Genomic DNA, 12,778 nt, shown 5'->3' with positions numbered 1-12,778 from the left:
CCATGGGAAAGGCTGGCAGAAAGATGAGATGGAATCTTGGCCAGCAAGGTCAGTACCTTCCCCACCACCCCAAGCTGTCCAGAGCTGCAGATGTTCTGTCCAGAGAATTCTCTTCTCCCTAAGAAGCTGTTTGACTCTTTTAAGATTTCTTAAGAGAAGTGGAGGATCTATCAAAAACGGGCGTTGTGTTCCTGAAAGGTTGGCATTCCTTCGGCCTTTATTCATTAGTAAATATCTGAATGAATGAAAAAAAGCCATTTCCCCCTTTTTAAAATGTTGTCAGGTTTCCCATAAGATTAACAACAAGCCAATTGGAACCGTAATCTGAATGTGATTTATAGAAAAGGCAAAAGGAAGCCAGCCCCGATCTTTGGGCATTCAGGCACAGGTGCAGCCCCAAGCACTTAACAACTGGGCTTTTTCCAGGGAAAGAGAATCTCAAGCAATAATGGTAAGAGCCAACAGGGTGGCCCAGCGCCAAGGCAGTTGGCGCTGGCATTGGCACTGACATTAGGAAGAACTGAATTCAAGTTCTACGACTGATACAGTTGTGCCCCTCAGGGCCCCAGAAGGCTCTCTGAGAACAAGTGGTCAGAGAATTTCACTAAGGGAGAAAACTGTCACACTGGGAGTTTCTGCACCAGTAGCTCCTCCCACCAACAAAAATCAAAGGGCCGCTACTCCCCCTCCCCCAAATAAAAAACTTGCTGAAGTGCAATCTCTTGTAAAGCCCCAAAGGAAATAAGGCCCAAGTCATGCCTTCATTCATAAAGAAAAACACTCACAATTCTGCCATAAAGCATTGCTTTTAGAAGATAAATGTAAAATAAACCTTGAAGTTTCAAGCTAATAAACACTTCAAAAATACAGATCAACATCACACATTATTAGAAATCTCAAAAAGTTCAAATGAATAATAGTCAATGTGATTTTTTAAAGTAGTTTATTTTAGAAAACCTCTTGACTACTAGGAACCCCCATTCGCTTGGGAACTCATTAAAGACTGGCTTTCTCTAAAACAAGAATTTTTTCCTATTTTTTAAAATCTTTAACCTCTGCGTTCAGACTTCAGATCAGAAAACGTGAGCGTCTTAGACGAAATGTCAGATTAACTCTACAGGTTAAGAAAACTTCAGGTTTGACTAAATGATTTAATAACCTCCCTTCCCCCTCTCCAAAAAAAAAAAATTGGAGCATTTCTTTTTAGCTATCTCTGAAAATGAGAGGCAGTCCAATTGGATAAGCTTGAGAGAACTAGGCTAAAATCTGGGCTTTGCACTTTAGTGGGAATTTACTTGTCTGCTCAGGTGAGCAAATCCCAGTCCCGCCATGAGGGCCGGCAGGGCACCATTCCAGGCCACATCAAATGGTTAAAGGAGGAAGCTTGGTTTAGACCAAGTTCCAAGGTGAGACAACTTTTCTCTTCCAGTAAGACCTTTTTATTGTGAGGGAGCTCTTCTAGAATCAGATTTTTAATGCATAAGATCCGCGAAATAACAATTCTCAAACTATTCAAACAAACCAAAAAAAAAAAAAAAAAAAAAAAAACCTACACCAAAATCCAAGGTCCCCTCCTCTCCTCCCCAGGCAAAGCACAACTCCACTAATTCCTGTAGGACTGTTTTTGTCAAAAATTCTATGACCCTATGAACAAAAATCAAACTAATTTACTATAATCTCAAACCTTGCGGCTTCAGCTCAAACTATCAATTTACATTTTAATTTTAGGAAAACTAAATCATAATTAAAATGGGTCTGAGTACGTTGTGAAATCCGTTCGAATTCTAAAATTCACAAAGACAACATGGAAAATGCCTCCTGGCTTGGGGGAGAGGCGTGTGTAGATATGCGTCCTGTGAACAGGAAAAACTTACCTTTATTTCAAGTGGCATTAAAGCCACCAAGTTGTGGAGTCTCTGGCAAAGAGAGGGATGACCCCAGCCAGACCCTCTCCAAGGAGCTTCTTTTCCCAATAGTAAATGATTAAGAAATAATTCGATGTAAGGAAGGTGTGATGCTGTTGGCTCACATGGAATACACTAAAAACTTCTGAGTGGAACCGGGAAGACATTTCCTTAGCACAGTAACAGATGGGTGACATCTTTATTTCCAACTTCACACGAATCAAAATAATTCCCAAAACTGCCTGAGTCTTTGAACGATAGAGTGATTTTTAATAAATCCTCCTCACTGGCCGCACACTGCCTAGTTTGTCTCGGGAGAAAGGTTTGCCGGGCTCGGTAGAGCTTGGGAAAGGTGGGCCTATTTCTGGGCTCAGTCTCCCTGTTCCCCACACCCCCCCCTTCATATTACAATAAAATCATTCGTTTCCCTCGCGGAATGAATAGGAAACTACAAAGTCTCGGTTCGCCCGTGATCAGACTCCCTCGGGAAGCGACAGCCCGCACCAGTGTCCCGGGAAGCCCATTCTTCCCAATTTTCTTCTCTCGTATTCGCACACCACACTTTGCAAAGCGCGTCCAGAAGAAACGGCAAATGAGCGACCCTGGAAGGGCAGGGCTTGGATCTGTCGATGAGAAAACTACAGCCTGAGCTGCCCGCTGCCCACTGCCCCCCCCCCCAGCCCCAAAACGGGCCGCTTCCCTGCCGGTGACATCGTGCTCTTCAGCTCGGTCACACTGGTTTTTCTTTAGGGAACGAGTGGAAGCGCCCCGGTGCCCGGTGGACCGTGCCGAGCTTCGCGTGCAGTGGGCTTTGGGGGGCGGGGCGGGCAGGGCAGGAATAACCTTTCTGAAACGTGCCGCCGATGAGATGCTATCCATACTTGCCCCATTAAAATTTCGTGATTTGTTTCTTAGAGCAAAATGTAACCGTTAGCCGATGTTTTTGTTTGTTTGTTTTAAACCGCAGCCCCGCACCTGGCTACCAGAGGCCCCCTGTTCTTCTCCACCTTTCCGGGGGGCGGAGGGAGGGGAAGGGAGAAGCAAAAAGGCGGGGGCAGGAAGGGGATGGATCTCTGGGGCTACGGCTGTTGAAAAGGGGGGGGTCGGACGGAACACTACCGGGTCCGAGTAGGAGGCAAGGAGAGAAGCCCAATGGTGGGATTGAGCTCTGAGCCCGCGGGACCCTAGAACAGAGAAACCGATGCTCCACCTAAACACTGGGGCTACGGGTCCGAGAAGTGGGAAGGGGAGGATTGAGTTAAACACCAGGGACAGGGGTGGGGGGCATGGACGGAACGCTAGAACTACGGGTCCGAAAAGAGGGCGGGGAGAGTGGCAAGGAACACTAGGGACACGGGGTCCGAGGGGGGTGGGGTTGGGTGGAACACTAAGGACACGGAGTCCGGGGAGGGGAGGGTTGGATGGAACGCTAGGGACACGGAGTGGGGAGTGGGGGGGTGGAACACTAGGGACACGGAGTGGGGGGGTGGAACGCTAGGGACACGGAGTGGGGGGTGGGGGGGTGGAACACTAGGGACACGGAGTGGGGGGTGGGGGGGTGGAACGCTAGGGACACGGAGTGGGGGGTGGGGGGGTGGAACGCTAGGGACACGAGGTGGTGGGGCAGGGATGGACTACTAGGGACGCGGGATCGAACCCTGAACTCGAGGAATCCCGGAAGGGGGAAGCCGAGCGCTGGTCCTACTAAACCGTGGGACTGGAGGGAATAACTAACCGTTCAGGCAAAAGCTGAAACGGGACAAACACTTAACCGGACCCGTGCGATCCGGAGCAAGCAAGCGGTCGCTATTCCCCTCCCGGGAATCTCTCGAGCCGCCAGTTTACAAAGTCTAGATCTGGCCGCGGCGCAGCCAAGAATACTTGCCCCAGACAGGTGCCGGGCCAAGGAACGGCGCCTTTTAGTCTTCCCCATTTAAACGCGAATCACACCATCCTCTGTGCTCAAGTACTTTTCATAAACGTTTTTTAAGTCCACACCAGTATAAACGTTTGGCGGACGCGCAACCGCCGACCCCCCCCACCCCCCCCGCCCCCCGCTCGGGTCAATCTCTGCCGTTCCCTTGCCGCCGCTCCCCACTAGCCCGTCCAGGCCCCGCCCGTCCAGGCCCACCTCCCCACTCCCGGGCCGCCCCACATCTGGGGGAGAAGGCCCAGGTACCCCAATATTTCTAGGGAAGTTCCATTTCTCCCACAAAGGCGCCACCCAAAGAGCGAAACTAGACGAGTACCTTAGGTGGTATCTATTCAAGAACCACTCCAGCACGCACCCCACCCCACAGCATCGGACACCCGACTCGGGAAAAACGCTCGCCCAAACTGAAGCCACTCGAACCCGAAACCGACGGACAAGCGTCGCTCAGAAGAAGGGGGGAAGCGGAAGGAGAGAGGCCCGGACCCCCAAGTTGCAAGGGAGCGCTCAAGATAGTGCACGACTCGCTCCGGGGTCGGAAACGCTCTGAGGAGAAAAAGGGGAGGGGGGCGCGAGAGCGAGACGAGGGGAGGTCTCGAGACACCTCGGACTCCCGCTCAGCGCTCCCACCCAGTGTGCCGAGGCGAGGGTTCAGAGGTGGGCAACAACGCGGATGCCGATTGGGAGGGCGAGAACGAGGCTAAGAAGGGCGGGGGTGGGGGGCGAGAGAAAAGGGGAAGGGGTGGCAAGAGTGGGGAGGGCAGACAGAGGCGGGGGGGGGAGTGAGGAGGCGGGGGAGGAACTTAGCCAAGGAAGGGGGAGAACCAGAGGAGGGGAAGCCAAAGGAGGCAGCGGGGTGGGGGGGAGCCAGAGGGGGAGGTTCCCTGGGGACGTGGGCTCCGGCTCCCCTTCTCCAGCCCGTCCGCTCCCCGGGACGCTTCCCCCTCCAGCCTGGCAGTTCTCGGGTACCCCCACATCCCCTGTCCCGCCGAGGATCACTCACCAGGGTCTGAAGCGTGGCCGTCGGGCCGCCTCTCGTCTGGGGGCACGACTGAGTGGGTATCGGGGAGCCGGCACCCGCAGCTCACGGGTAGAGGAGAGGGACCGACAGGCTGGCGATCTCTTCCCTAGCCCTCCCTGCTCCCCGCTCTTGTCTCCCTCGGGCTGGCACCTCCGCTCGCTGCCCGGCTCTGGGAGTCCTGCGAACAGCGGGCGCTCCGCTTCCCGTGCCCTGTCCTGTCCTAGGCTGTCGTGCCGTCCCCAGTCCCGCCGATAGGTGCTCGTTCCCCGAAGCCCGAGCCGGACCGGCGGGCGCTTCGCTTCTTCGGCCCCGAACCCCCTAGCCCGGGAGCCGCCGCTGCCGCCGCCGCCGCCGCTGCGCCTCCGTCTGACCTCCCGGGGAGTGGAGGGAGCCTAGAGGGGGCCGGCCGGCCGGCCCGGGGGGCGGGGGGAGGGAGGAGCGGGGAAACATGGCGGCGGGGGCGGCCCCGGCGGCGCTTGCGCGGGAGGGCGGGGGCTGGGAAGGACGGCGTGCTGTCCCGCCGTGGCACCGGACCGGGACCAGCTGTGGGGGCCCGCGCTCCCGGGGCTCTAGGAGACGCGGCAGCCCCGGGATGGCAGTGAGGGAAACTAGTGTTCCCCGCGGCGGGCCCTGCCAGAGCAGGGACAGAGGTCGAGGCGGCCGCGCGGGGCTCCCTCCTCCAGGCTCGGGCACTGGCAGAGCCAGAGCCGCTACCACCGGCCCCGGCGGCAGCGGCAGCTACACACGCGGGGTGGGGAACCGGGACCCGGCAGCCCCCCACCACCACCCCGATCCTCTGCGTCCCCCACCGGGGCGGCGGCGAGCACGCCCTTTGTCTCTCCGCCGCCGGGTGGAGGGTGGTGATGGGCTCAGGTGAAGGGTGCCTCCCCTACCCCCCCAGCTCCCCGCATCGATGGGGTAGGGTGGCGGGGCAGCCCGCCCAGCGCTAGCTTCACCCAGCGGGCTGTCGAGCGTGGGGGTCGCCCTTGGGTGCCGCGGAAGGCGGCCCCTTCTAGCGCCTCTTTCTTTGTCCTCTCCCCTGCGGGTCCCAAGCCGAGGGCTGGCTGGCCCATGGCCATTTCTCGGGACCACCTTCCCGTACCTCGGCTTTCATCTTTTTATTGCTACTCCCAGGTTCCTCCTGGCAAAACCCAAGAGCCCTCCTTTAGCTGGAATCTTTGTCCTTTTTTTTTTTTTTTTCACTTTAGGAAGTCAGTTGATGGGGTAGGGGCGATGTTGGATCCAGACACTCTGGGTTAATTAAGCACATAGTTCTTCCTCTGCTTTCCCAGCCAAGGTCAGGCTTCCCGGTATCGTTTTCATTACCCACCAGGAAAAAAAAAGGTTCTAGTTCGGAGATACGGATCGAGCTTGTTCTTTTTTTCCTCACAACTCCTACCTTAGCCGTTCTAGTGTTTTCTTTGGCTCCCCATTCCAAGCCGGCCCTGTTAGCCATCGGGCAATGGGTGTTAGTGGCCCGGGGTAGAAATACAGAACCCCAAATTCGTGACTAACTCTAATCATTAGAGTTCACCTGACTACCCGAAATCCCCCTTCAGTTAAGGGCAGAACAGGTACAGGCTTCCCCACTAGATCACCACTCCCTATCAGGAGGAAATCCCTCCTGCTCAACGCAGCTCCATCTAAGACCACAAGCCCCTCAAATTCTCCTCCAGAACTTTGTGGCCACATAATTCCATTGCCCACCTTTCCCGTCTCCCCGAGGCCTATCCTGATTTACACACACACACACAAACTTATTTACACCTTATTAAATCTTCTTTTGTGCCCCCAAATCACTTTCTATTTGATGTGCAGGGGACTTTTTAGTGTACATGTTCTCATCCTTGCCTTTGTATCTATACAGCTAGCCCAGTCCTCAGTGTGTAGAAGGCAATTGATGTAATAAGCACTTTACTCCCACCCTAGGATCTCAATTCTTTGAGGAAAGCACCTGTACCCTGCTAATGCCCCCCTCTACTTGAGCCCAGACAGACATTTCATCAGAAATGCAAACTTTCCACCAATTCTGCCTCAGCTGAGCTAAGGTAGACCCAAAAATTCACATGGTAGCCTTATAGAGATGCTAGCTGTATTTCACTCCACTGGGGAGAGGCCTAGTTGGAGAAGTCAAAAGTGCTCTGCTTAAAGTCAGAAAGCCCTGGATTCAAATCCTGCAATGGAGATGAGTTGGGTGACTACCCACAAGTCACTCCAATACTCTGGGTCTCAGTTTTCTTAGTTGAAGAGGGAGATAAAAGGAAGACAGGGAGGATGGAAGGCTCAAATGAGATGTCTCTAAGTGTCAAAAGGCCATCATGTCGCTATGGCTTTCACTAAAAGGTTAACAACAAATAGGATGTGGAGAGAATGGACTCAGGGGTCCTCAAACTTTTTAAATAGGGGGCCAGTTCACTGTCCCTCAGATTGCTGGAGGGCGGGAATATAGTAAAAACAAAAACTCTGTTTTGTGGGCCTTTAAATAAAGAAACTTCATAGCCCTGGGTGAGGGGGATAATCATCCTCAGCTGCTGCATCCAGCCTGTGGGCCGTAGTTTGAGGACCCCTGGACTAGATAGACAGAGCGACTGTCCTCCAAAGGTGAGGGTGCTCCAAGGATATTTGGGGCATGATGGCTTAAGGCAAGAACAAGCTGTTCCTGTGCTGAGCTGTGCTTACAGACCCTGAATTGTAACAAGTGTAAGCTACTGGGGATAAGAGAGCGTGACCATTGGCTTTAACCTGTGTTGCAGAGTAATAGGGTGTAGTCGGCAAAGCCGGAGTGCATCTCCTCAGAAGCAATGTTTGGCTCTAGTTTTTAAAAAGTGGAATACCCAGAGCTGGCTAGATCTGAAATCAGAGAGCCTGGCTTCAAATTGCCTCTGACACTAGTTGTCTGATGTTGAGCAAATCACTTAAATCTCCCTGACCCTGTGCTCCTTTGTCTGCACCCGGGGAAGGGATCCCCAAGGTCCCTTCTGCTTTGCAATCTATGATCTGAGGCTCCCACCCCCGCCTCACTCTGCAAATGTTTTGGGTTTAGGTTTTGTTTTGGTCCAAATTAGTGATATCATCCATGGGGGAAGTTTCCTAGATGAGAAGTGACCCAGATCAGATAGCTGTTTTGAACAACTTCGGAAGATTGCATACGGGGATGGAGGGATCGGGTAAATAACTCAAGCTCACACTTTTACTGTCTATCAGAGGCCAGATTTGAACCCTGCTCTCCCTAATGTCCGAGCCAGCCCCTAGCTACTGTGACCCTGCTGCTTCAGAGTATTTCAACCTGGAGCTACAAACACAAGCCAAACAGGGAGAATTCAGGAGCAAAGGGAAAAACCCTAAGGAGAAAAGGCAAATATTGTTTACAAAAACTCAGTAAGACCTTGGTAACATAAAGATCTGACTGAAGAGAATGCACGCTGGCACACGTTTCAGATGTCGCCAAGGGTCCCAAAAGAGGCTGAGTAGTTTCAATTATCTAATTCACTCTCCAGAGACTTTATATGCCATAAACACCTAGCATATTCTTGGGGCGTCATCAGTCAACAACATGGCTGTGGCCGCCTGTATCTGACAGCTGGGAAACGAAAGGCCACGACTGCATTAACACTGATTAAGGAACAAATTGAACGGCGTCACAGCGCCTTTATCCTGTTCCTCTGGTCAATTGCATTAACGGGGTACAATCATCTGGGCCATTACTGAACTGAACAAACGTTTACTGGGTGCTCATAGGGAGTCTGGAAAGCTACTTAAACAATGATAGAGAATCTAGAGAAAAAGGAGCTGGCTGTCTTCCTGTGGAACACAAAGTAGTCTAGACAAACCAGGCAAGCATCCAAAAGAAACATATAGATGGGTACGGACTGACGGAACCAGAGAACTGGCTGTCACAGAATCGTGAAGAGTCTTTCCTGCTGACTCTGGGAGATTCAGAGAGAGGGTGGCCTTTCCTATACCTAGAGCTTGGGGATGGCACCACTAGGCTCTCCACAATAGACATGAGCTGCCCCCCCCATGCTCCATTAATAGCAGAAAGATAAAAAATCAGAGGACTTAGAGGCAAATCTCACCTCATACTACTTGTCTGACCTTGAGAAAATAAATCATTTAAATCTCCCTAAGCTTCTGCTTCCTTTTCTGCCAAGTGAGGGGGATGGACTAGCTGACCCCCAAGGTCACTTCTACTTCTAAATCTATGATCTGTGCTCCTTAATATCCCACTTTCCCCTCTTTACTGAGAGTCACCATCCACCTCCTAAGGACCCAACTGAATGGTTTCCTCAGTGTTCATTCCTCAAGAACAACATCCAGGTCATTATTTTGGTTATAATTCCAGAACTCAGTATACAAAAAGCACCTAATAAATGGTTTTTGATTATGGCTTCTCACCTTGAAATGCTTCTTTTCTTTGTCCATGACACAATTTACAATTTACTGACTCCTCTCTTTCTGATCATTCCTTCCATGTGCTTTTCTGTGCCCTCTTCCTTGTTCTCCTGTAACTAGCGATGTTCCCCCAGTCTTTCCTCCTCTGCTCTTCTCTCTCTACACTCTTTCTTTTGGGGGTGTATCATCTGCTCTCATTGGCTTCAACTATGTCTGCTGTGGAGGACTCCTAGAATTTTTTTTTTATCAACCCCATCTCTTTCCTGTCTCTCAGGTTTTATAGCCCATGGGGGTACAGAACTTCTTTGTTCCCTTGAGTTTGATTTATAGTAGACCCAATGCTTGATGGGTGAATTAAAAGTCATTGAAATGGCCCGAGAGCCCCTAGAGAAATGGGGAGTCCTCTGGGGAAAAATGTATTAGCTTCCCAGTATAGTCAGAATGATTCCATTAATGGGGTTACCCTAATTTTGATGCCATGACCTGTGATAAATACATCCTACTCGGTGCTAAATTCCCCCCCCCAGATCAGCCTGCAGCTAGATGATAAAACCCCTGGGGTCCCTTGTTAATCCTTACCTGTTCTCTCAGTCAGCTACAGAAAATGGATCTCCTACACACCCCAGAGTCCCATCAGCACCTTCAGCTTACCACTCTCTAGAAAACTCCCCTTCTTCATTCTCTGCCTCTTATTTCAGCCATCTGGGGAACTCCCAGTGTGGAAATTCATGGCACTGATAAAGATGAGCAGCTCTTCTAGAACTTGTAACAGGAGTCAGCACAATATACCCCAGAACCAATTCAGTTTTTGGAATAGCGTGGAATCAAGAAAACCTGAGTTTGAATCCAGTCTCAGACATTTCCTGGCTGTGTGCCTCTTAAACAAGTCACCTAACTTCCTCCCAGCCTCAGTTTTCTCTTCTATAAAATGGGAATAATATTAGCACCTAGATCCTAGGACTGTTGTGAGGATCAAATAGAATAATATTGTAAACCACAAAGTGTTATATAATCGCTAGCTATTAGGATTATTTTGTCCTCCAAGGCCAGCCCTCTACTTCTCAAGCAATGGACTGCTGTTCAATCATTTCAGTCATTCCCAACTCTTTGTGACACCAGTTGGAGTTTTTTTGGCAGAGATACTAAAGCTTTCCCAGCTTTCTAACTCTTTTGACAGATAAGGAAACTGAGGTAAACAGGATTGAAGGACTTGCTCGGGGTCATTCAGCTACCAACTTTGAACTCAGGAAGATGAGACTTATAATTTGCCACAGAGCCATTCCTTGAATTTGAGTCCTCTGCCTCTATATCCGAAATTCTTGTCACAATCCATGCTCCTTCTCTCTGTATAATAAAAGCTTTATTAATAATAGACGTGGATTTCTATGTGTCCCTTACACTTTGGGGCTGTTCCTGAAGACACATATTTTTACTCACAAATCTAATTTTATTTACACTTAGAAAAGGATCCTGTAATTGTACATATTTAGTCTATATCCGATTTCTTGCTATCTTGGGGAGGGGGGAAGTAAGGAAAGGGAGGGAGAAAATTTTACAACACAAAAGTTTTACAAAAATAAATGTCAAAAACCATCTTTGCATGTATTTGAAAAAAAACATTTAAAAACGAAAGGATCTTGTAACCAATTCTTACGTATAAACTTCTATCAGTTGCAAAGAAGGTCATTGTGTTTGTGAGTTATTTATTGTTCAGTTGGCTTGGGTATTTGGCCTTCTGTTGTTTGAAGAGATCTCTTCAGATGTAGATTTGGGATTGGTAAATATGTGTAGCCTCTGCCTCTTATGATTTATGGGATCTCCACAGGTTTCCAATTGTGTGACCCTGGACAAGTTCCCCGCCCCCCACTCTCCAAGCTTCAAATTCCTCCTTTGTAAAACGAGGGGGTGGGACTGGATGTGCTCTAAGGTCCTAAATGTGAGGACATAAAACAAGCTATAGAAGAAATCGATTAATACCAACCTTGGTAAAGAGTAAAAGCGTGATCAGAGGAGTGTCTGTTTTGACTAGCGCGTTGCCCGATATTTCACTATGAAAATAGACCCGGTAGATCCATATTTATAACCACAATGGCAGAGGCGGGTACCATGAAAAGGACACTAGGCTTGAAGTCGGGAGAGATCCAGATTGGAATCCCAGCTCCAAAGCCAGCCAAAGGGAGTTTTCTCTAAACCATGGCCAGCCCGTGTCACCCCCTACTCGAGAAACTGTGCTGGCTCCTGATCTTCAGGATCAAATCCAAAGTCATTTGGGTTGGCATTGAAAGCTCTCCACGACCAGTCCGTTGTGACCTTTCCAACCTTGCTACTCTCCTTTGCACACATTCCTATTCCATGCTGGCCTACTTGCCGTTTCCCAGACACAACTTTCCTGCCTTTGTACCTTTGCACCGCATGTCTCCCTTGCCTGGAATGCCTTTCCTCCCAATCTCTTGACTCTGAATCCCCGATTCCTTTTGAGCTCAGGTGCCCTTCCTCCAGGCAGCCTTTCCTGGTTCCCCTAGGTACCTCCTTTTGGGCTCATCCCCATTTTATATATTCATTTCAATACACTGTCTCCCCTTTGGAAGAGAAACTCTGAAAATTAGGCCTGGTGTGGCTTTTTCACTTAACCCCAGAGCTAGAGCAAGGTGCTTGGCATACTGAAAGAACTAAATTAAGGTTTACTGACTGACTGATTGATGACCAATGGCAAGCTATAAACGTTCAGAACCTCTGTTTCCTCATTTCTATCATGGTAAAACTCCAGCTAGAGTCTTGGAGAGTATTACCAAAAGCACTTTGCAAACCTAAAAGTCCTAAAGAAATATCACCTTTTTAGTGATTATGGAAGAAGGGGAAGTGGGGAGTGAGGCACCAGGCTAAAGCCTGGCTTCCTTTTTATATTTATATGTCTATCACTGGGCACAGTACCTGGCACACAGTAGGTATTTAATATAACGGGTTTTCCTTCATTCACATGTTTGCTTGTACCTCTCCTGAACACAGTTGGCAGCTACAAAAACCCAATTCTCATCATTTTGTAGAATCACAAAATCTCTAAATCAGAAGGGTTCTCAGCAACCGTCCAGTCCGTCTTATGCCCGAGCAAGCAATCCCTCTCGGGCCCCTCCAAGGGGTTCTCCAGCCAGTGTGTGAAGGCCTCCAGTAAGGGGCCCAAGATGGCCCATTCCTTTTGGGCACAGTCCTCATGCATAGGAATCCAGTTTCATTCACCAAGTATTCATTAGGAGCGAGGAAGCATTTTTAAGTAGCCTGAGTTCTCTCTTTGCAAATCCCTCCCCAGCTCCTCTTTCTGCCTTCTCTGAGCAAAAAGAGCAAGTGGAATAGTTCTTCCATCTAAGAGGGATGAAACTAAAACAGCTATTCTGTCTTTTCTTCTCCAAAATAAATATCCCCAGTGCCTTCAACTAGTCCTTGTATGGTATGGACTGGAGCACTTTCTCCATTCTGGCCTCCCCTCTCTGGAAAACATCCAGATTGTCAATGTCCTTCCTAAAAGGTGTTTCTTAA

At 49.9% G+C, this 12,778-nt stretch overlaps 1 protein-coding gene across 1 annotated transcript in view; it reads right to left on the bottom strand.

Moving 5' to 3' along the window:
- The window catches only part of KLHL13 (kelch like family member 13), a 123,972-nt gene extending 118,754 nt beyond the window's left edge, over window positions 1–5,218 (bottom strand). The window contains exon 1 of the mRNA XM_051968978.1: window positions 4,838–5,218. The gene's annotated coding sequence lies outside the window, so the exon portion shown is untranslated. The remainder of the gene's footprint in view (window positions 1–4,837) is intronic.
- Window positions 5,219–12,778: the final 7,560 nt, after the last annotated feature.

This window comes from Antechinus flavipes, chromosome X (assembly GCF_016432865.1).
Source record: "Antechinus flavipes isolate AdamAnt ecotype Samford, QLD, Australia chromosome X, AdamAnt_v2, whole genome shotgun sequence".
NCBI lineage: Eukaryota > Metazoa > Chordata > Mammalia > Dasyuromorphia > Dasyuridae > Antechinus > Antechinus flavipes.
This window is presented reverse-complemented; position numbering and strand designations above follow the sequence as displayed.